The sequence below is a fragment of the Myotis brandtii genome, unplaced genomic scaffold (assembly GCF_000412655.1).
Source record: "Myotis brandtii unplaced genomic scaffold, ASM41265v1 scaffold208, whole genome shotgun sequence".
Classification (NCBI taxonomy): domain Eukaryota; kingdom Metazoa; phylum Chordata; class Mammalia; order Chiroptera; family Vespertilionidae; genus Myotis; species Myotis brandtii.
This window is the reverse complement of record NW_005357764.1, coordinates 6,374,276-6,379,688: the sequence shown is the minus strand read 5'-3', so window position 1 is coordinate 6,379,688 and position 5,413 is coordinate 6,374,276. Positions and strand designations below refer to the sequence as shown.

The following is a 5,413-nucleotide window of genomic DNA, read 5'->3' as shown; positions in this document are numbered from 1 at the left end:
GTCACCTAGCCCTAAGCCACTTGATTATGCTTTCAGATGTTGGGGGTTATTAGAACAAGATTTGGGGAAGCAAATCTTGCCAGTCACATCCATCTCTTTTCTCTGCCTTCTAGGCGCCCCTGGGAAATCCTGGTTAACAGGATCCAAGATTCGGCAAATGTCAGAAAGTTGGATAAATGAACAAATAATTTTATTTTCATTAGACCAACATTCCATGTGTTCAAAAACTACAAAGTTTTTGGCTGTCATACCATATGCATGAATATGTACTGCCAGATGTACGGTGCCTCTATTTTTGTAAATGTTTTGTTTGTTTTGTAAATTTGTTTTGGAATACCTGCTCTCTTGGCATTCCTAGAGCCACTTCTGTATTCCCAACAGGAAGAACTGTTAACTAACCTGCTGCTGAACATGTATTGATTTCCCCTCTGGTATCAAATCAGTCCTCTGAGAATTGAGTTTACAGTCCCTTTACCTGCAGTTTCTTGTTAGCCCCATACTGACAAGCAATTTTTTCCAAGGTTTTTAACCTTACTACTTTTTATTGTGCAGTTACAACAAAGACCTTTTAGACAAGGTGATGGAAATGGCTGATGGGATTGAAGTGGAAGACCTGCCACAATTTACTACCAGAAGTGAGTTAATGAAAAAGGTAAACAGGCTCTCCAAGTGCATTTGAAATGGTATAGAGTTGATAGTGATGCATTAGAATATATACTGTTTTCTGAATAGGGTGAACCTTTACTTCCTGCTTGTGGCAGATCCTCTCCTTGCTTTTTTGCTCCTAAAAGGTATTCTGCCCTCCCTGAGATCTTTCACATCAATTTTCTTTTGTAGTATACTTTCCTCTCTTGTTTGTAGCTGTATTTTGTCATACCAGGCTATTAGAGATCAGACCACTTCATGATAATTGGGTTGCAAAACCTAAGGAGAGGTTTTGCAATTGACACGCACATCCCTAACATAGGCCAGAGTGAAGTGTATGTGTGTGTTGGGGGGAAGGTCTCTCTAAACTGTTATATATTGTAAAGGGGTCTTGAGCATCAAAAATGTAGGGAACCCTGTCCTGGGATATCCATTTTTTTATGCTGTCATTGCACACGCTGAGCCTCCAGCGGTTCTCAACCTGTGGGTCGCGACCATCGGAAAACACATATAGCATATCAGATATTTACATTGCGATTCATAACAGTAGCAAAATTACAGGTATGAAGTAGCAACGAAAATAATTTTATGGTTGGGGGTCACCACAACATGAGGAACTGTATTAAAGGGTCGCGGCTTTAGGAAGGTTGAGAACCACTGCTCCAGAGAATAGTTCTCAGGCACGAACCTGGCATCCTAGAAACCAGGTTTGCGGTCAAACTAATCCTTAGCATCTGGCTACCTGGAAGAAGCCTGCAGGGAGCCTCTACTTCTGTAGCACTTTTGGATTACGTGTGTTTCAATTTCCTTCAATACTTATTTTTCTTTTTCTAAATTTTTTTAAAATTTTTATTGATTTCAGAGAGAAGTGGGGGAAGAGAGAGAAACATCAGTGATGAGAATCATCAATCGGCTGCCTCCTCCTGCACACTTCCTACTGGGGATTGAGCCTACAACCCGGGCATGTGTGCATGACAGACTTTGTGTTGAAGGCTGTCCCCTCTCCATTGAAGGCCACCTTGAGAGCCCACTGGGAAGAGCCTTCAGGGACTTTTGTCTCTTCCCTGAGGTGTTTGCATGTAGTAGATACTGGCAAACCTTAAGCAACATTGCCAGCCCAGAACAAAAGAAAACCTTGATGTTGAGCCATGCACCTGAAAACATGTTGTAGTTCTGCCCATAATTGACCCCTACCTCTAAAATTAGAGTTTAGTTGAGTCTTATGGCTAGCTAGCAGGTGGAAATGAATCGCCTGGCATTGTTGATATCTTAGGACTTAGTGAAGATGACTTAGGGACATAAGCTCTTTAAAGTAAGACTTTAAAAACACTTATGGTCCTGGCCGGTTTGGCTCAGTGGTTAGAGTGTCTGGTCTACTGATGGTACTTGTCCAACAGTTGCAGTGTATGGTTTTTCTTTAGAAAGAGGGAGGTTCAAACACAAATATATGGAGTGAACAACATTTATCTAACAATCATCCCCAGGCACCTACTGGCAGCTTTTGTGGTTGACCAGCTTTATCCATTAATAAGCAATAATTAACAAATTTGCAGCAGCTTACTCAGAAAGGGTGTCATTACTATGACTGTCAGAATTAATATTTCCAATGCATTGTCTTAAGGAGAAAGAGGAGTGATTGACTAGGAAGCTGTCATTATTGACTAAAAGAAAGAATTTGTCATTGTAATTATTGTCCATTTCCCCTGAAAACATTTTTATCCATGAGGGAAAATGGCAGAATGGAAAGTGAAGGAGAAGTTAGAAAAATAAGTGTATCTGCGTTTCAAGAGGTTCTTTTTTTGTGCATTATGTACAGTCTTGGCAAGCTGTAGGGTAATGGAGCAGCCACTTGGTGGAAGGAGATAGGATTCTAAGGTGGTGAGTATTTGTATTTAAAAAAAAAAAAAAAGCAGCCTGTCAGATTAGTTAAATCAGTTTTGTCTTGCATCCCCAAGATAAATGCTCAGTGGAGCTACCTTTTCCCCTTTATCTGCTAAAAGCAGCCAGAAAAGCTCTGTCTGACCCCATAGGCCAGTCTGTTGCCTGGGGCCCAGGATGAGTGGATCACGTATCAACACTTTGTGTCAAAGACCAGACTTGCAGCAACCAAAGCCAGCGGCAACTGTTGTGCTGTTGTCTTATCAGAAATCTGAGAGACAATTTAGAGAATAATCTCCTTCCCTTTGAAGATGGTTTCTTTAGGTGATATTGCATTCTCCTAAAAGGAGAAAGACTTCTTATACTTTTTGTTTTTGGTGAGGAATTTTGCTGCTTTTAAATTACTCAAAAAGACTGATGCAATAGGCTTAGCTAGGATATAGGTCATACCTTGAAAACTCTGATTACTAAAAAGACTCTCAGATTGATTCATTCACACTGCTAAATGTTAAGGAAATCCATTCAAATACAAGGTGACAGCCAAAATGATTTCTTCACACCTTCCTTAAAAGTTGTCTAAAGCCATGTTTAAATTTACCAAAGGTGCTAGAGAGTACCCAGAAATAATATGTCTGCTTCATTTCGCCACTATTTCAAGACAGTTTCTAATAGTGTGAAATCCAGAAGTACATAACCTTCACATCTCCTAAATATCCTGACTTAATGTGGAATGTTGTGAATTACTACCTGGATTTAGCTGATTTTAATTTAGAACAATAACTGTGTGATTCTGCTTTTAGAACCTTTCATTGCAAAGCATGCTAGGAAAAAAAGTTATATTTTAAGCATTTCCATTATCACATTAAATTGTGAACATTTACAGATCACAAATGACAAAAAAAAATTAGGTTCTGGCTTCCAAATGGATGGTATGGTCAGAGTTCTGAATTTTTTGTGTGTAGTAAAATATTAATAATTTGAGTCTTCTTACTATCTGGGTAGTACATAAATATTGCATCGCCGCTGTATTTTATGAATCTGATTCACTGGGCTACATGACTACATAATCTTTTCCTTTTTTCCCCCCAGCATCAAAGCTAAGACAGAAGATCCATCACATTTTCATTATCAGCTACAGGCTAGAAAGGAAGAATGTGACTTTGACCACAGAAGCTCTCTTACGACTCCTGATATTACCAACATGTAGGAAAGAGGCAGTTGAAATGAAAGTGGCATTTTAAAAGGTCTCATTCTTCCAGTAGTTATCATAGTAAAAGTATGCATGGATATTTATGTATTTATAAATCATGCCTTTTTATTTTGTTTCTGAATATCAAACTTTTTGTTAAAATGCGTATTTTTTTATGTTGATGTAATAATGGCAGGTAATGGATTTTACACTTTGGATTTCTCAACAATGTACCTTTAAGTGTGATTCTGGTCTTATGGTCCTTTTTTCCCCCTCACAAACCAGACCCTTTATTTCCTATTGCTATCTGAAGTTTATACCATCCATATACTCCACTGTCACACACACTCATCTTTTCTAAAGAGATGAGAGAATCAAACCATAGGCTTCAAGTACCCATCAGCTCATGGGAAGAGGTAGCCTACAAAAGAGCATCTGATCTTATTTTAAAACTGACAAAAGATTCCTTAGTTTGATCCAGGCAGCCAGTTGATCTATAGATTCTCTAGAAGGTCTCCCAGCTGCTGAGTAAAGGCCACATTTCCCCCCACCCCTGGAGGGGGAGCCTTACGCTCTTGTCTTCTACTAGACTTGAGGAATTGCCAAGCACAAAGAAATTCTTTATTGCAGTGCTGCTCTGCTCTGAAATTTTTGGTATTAATTTCCCCCTTTTAGTTAATGTATCTATTCTTTTTTTTTTTTAATATATTTTATTGATTTTTTTACAGAGAGGAAGGGAGAGGGATAGAGAGTCAGAAACATCGATGAGAGAGAAACATCGATCAGCTGCCTCCTGCACACTCCCCACTGGGGATGTGCCCGCAACCAAGGCACATGCCCCTGACCAGAATCGAACCTGGGACCCTTGAGTTCGCAGGCCGATACTCCATCCACTGAGCCAAACCAGTCAGGGCAATGTATCTATTCTTTATCCCTCTCCTGTTCCTCTTTCCTATTTAGTATCCACCATTAAGTATTTATTCCAAGCATGAGTACTGAGAGAGGGACATCATTTAGGAGACAGCAGTGTAATAGCCAGTCATAGTAGGATTCACGCATCAGGGTGCTTGGTCCTGAGGATAGTAGTAAATAAGACAGTGGATCCTGCTTTAGTTTAACTTATTGAAAAACCCAGGTACCTGAACAACCAGAAGTGCTAATGAGAGCTGACTGTGGGAGCATGGTGTCTGGTGGCAGAGAAATGGGATGACTCTTGCCATGGCTTAAGGCCAGGCTGCACACCTTGGATGGGCCTCATCTTTGTGCAACTTTTAGCTCATCTCTAGTGACCACTGGAGTGGACCAAGTTGGGAGAAACAAGATCTCTGACCTATAACTTTGGACAAGCCACTTCTCCCCTCCAGCCTTATCTGAAAAATGGAGATCACAGAAATAACTACTACCAGAGCTATGGCAAGGATTAAGATGGAGGGCCAAGCACATGCTTAATGAGCCTTAACCTCTTCTTTTCCTCAAATGTAGCCTAGTCTATTTCATTCTAATTATTTGTAGAAATTTGTGAGGCTTAAAAACCCAAATTATAAAGTGGAAAGTCAGAGTGTGGTTATTGCTTTTTAAAAATGTTTTTGTTGATTTTGGAGAGGGGAAAGGCGAGAGAGAGAGAAATAAAAATTGGCTGCCTCCTGCACACCCCCTACTGGGGCTTGAGTCCACTACCTGGGCTTGTGCCCTGACTGGTAA

General features: G+C 40.0%; 1 long non-coding RNA gene across 1 annotated transcript; it reads left to right on the top strand.

Moving 5' to 3' along the window:
• Positions 1 to 272: 272 nt before the first annotated feature.
• Positions 273 to 3,958, top strand: LOC106725982. Its single transcript, XR_001361998.1, has 2 exons — positions 273 to 652; positions 3,613 to 3,958. It is a non-coding gene; the product is annotated as an uncharacterized LOC106725982 (long non-coding RNA).
• Positions 3,959 to 5,413: the final 1,455 nt, after the last annotated feature.